General features: G+C 44.3%; 1 pseudogene; it reads right to left on the reverse strand.

Moving 5' to 3' along the window:
* Positions 1 to 778: 778 nt before the first annotated feature.
* Positions 779 to 896, reverse strand: LOC126254190 (5S ribosomal RNA; annotated as a pseudogene).
* Positions 897 to 1,917: the final 1,021 nt, after the last annotated feature.

Consider the following 1,917-nt stretch of genomic DNA (forward strand, 5'->3'; position numbering starts at 1 on the left):
AGTAGTAATATTGAGGAATCAGAGGTGCAGACACTAAAGACAGATAAAGTTTCAATTAAGACTCAGTGCATGAGTAAGTAGCCTAATAGGATAATTATTGGTTTATTTGTTTGACTCATTTACCTATCGATATACCTAGTGTTCAGTCTGGAACCACGCGACCGCTACGGCCGCAGGTTTGAATCCTGCCTCGGGCATGGATGTGTGTGATATCCTTAGGTTAGTTAGGTTTAAGTAGTTCTAAGTTCTAGGGGACAGATGACCTCAGATGTTAACTCCCATAGTACTCAGAGCCCGTACCTAGTATTCTGCAAGAGTTATGTATCATTTAGGTCTTGCTGAGGCCACAACGGCCTCCCTCCCTTCCCCCATCCCCCCATCCCCTGCAAAAATACACAGCTAAGTCTCTATAGATAAGAGTGAGAACAAAAAGGGGAGAGGAAGAAATGGTACGAGAGAAACTGCGAAAAAAGTACAGCTGAGAAAGAGCCAAATGATGAAAGGAGTACGATTTTCATATTCTCTCCTATGTGCGAACTATTAGCCCTACAGAAAAAGTGAAGAAGGCCTATTTGTAGGAAACATGCACTCCGTCATCAGGCCACAACTGGCCCATCCGACCGCCGTGTCATCCTCAGCTGAGGATGCGGATAGGAGGGGCGTGTGGTCAGCACACCGCTCTCCCGGTCGTTATGTTGGTTTTCTTTGACCGGAGCCGCTACTATTCGGTCGAGTAGCTCCTCAGTTGGCATCACGAGGCTGAGTGCACCCCGAAAAATGGCAACAGCACATGGCGGCCCGGATGGTCACCCATCCAAGTGCCGGCCACGCCCGACAGCGCGTAACTTCGGTGATCTGACGGGAACCGCTGTATCCACTGCGGCAAGGCCGTTGCCTTGTAGGAAACTTAATGTAGTTAAATTCTGTACTGGGCTAGTTTCCGCTAAAGGTTGTAGTTTTCAAATTATTCAAGAAAGTTACCTTCAAACACGTTTTTCTTGAATAACTCGCAAACCATGACCTCCAGCGAAAACGCATCCCAGTACAAAACTTAACTCCAGTTTATTTACTACAAAGAAGTCCTGCTCATATTTTCTGTAGACTAATATTTTGCACGTAACGAGTGACAGAATATGAAAATTTCGTGGGTGGATTTTGCAGCCCTGCGGGTTGCATAGAACCCATAGGTAGGTGCAGTTGAATCATCTTGTCTATAATTTAAACACTTCTGCTACGTTTCTCTGTTTGTATATGATGGCTAATCTCAGGAACTTCTGTATGGAATTTGATGCAGTTTTCAGTGATAAATAGACTTAATAACTCCAGTAATGACTGGTGTGATATACGTACATCTATTGTTATTTAATTGGAGTATCCTAGTACTCTCGTTGCAGTGCTCGGAGTTACGAGCTAGTCAGCTACAGAAAGGGCAGTATCTGGTAGGAAAAGCAGTAAAGTAAACAGCCGCAGCAACTCCTATTAGTAATGAAGCCTAGCAAGCATCTATAAACCTCTTAAAATTATAAATGAAAGTCTCCCACCTCGTTTTCTGTGTGTGTGTGTGTGTGTGTGTGTGTGTGTGTGTGTGTGTGTGTGTGTGTGTGTGTGTGTGTGTGTGTGTCACACCCCCTCCCACCCCCAACTCCCTCTCGTATTTAGTGGTAAGATGCGCCAGTGGATTGCCAGTCAAAAGCTGAACACATATCAAGCATGAAAACAGGGAGAAGATCTACTGAACTGTAAATAAAAAGCAAAACAGTAACAGTGAACTGTTTAAGAACAAGAAGTGCAATATGGAGCAGAATAAAACAGCAACGACGTGGGTAAGTGGTCATGGTATTGGACGGCCAAGCGGGCGAGCCATGTTTAAACCACTCTCGTGCCGTTTATTTATTTATTTATTTTCACAACATTATG

Source organism: Schistocerca nitens, chromosome 4, assembly GCF_023898315.1.
Source record: "Schistocerca nitens isolate TAMUIC-IGC-003100 chromosome 4, iqSchNite1.1, whole genome shotgun sequence".
NCBI classification, from domain to species: domain Eukaryota; kingdom Metazoa; phylum Arthropoda; class Insecta; order Orthoptera; family Acrididae; genus Schistocerca; species Schistocerca nitens.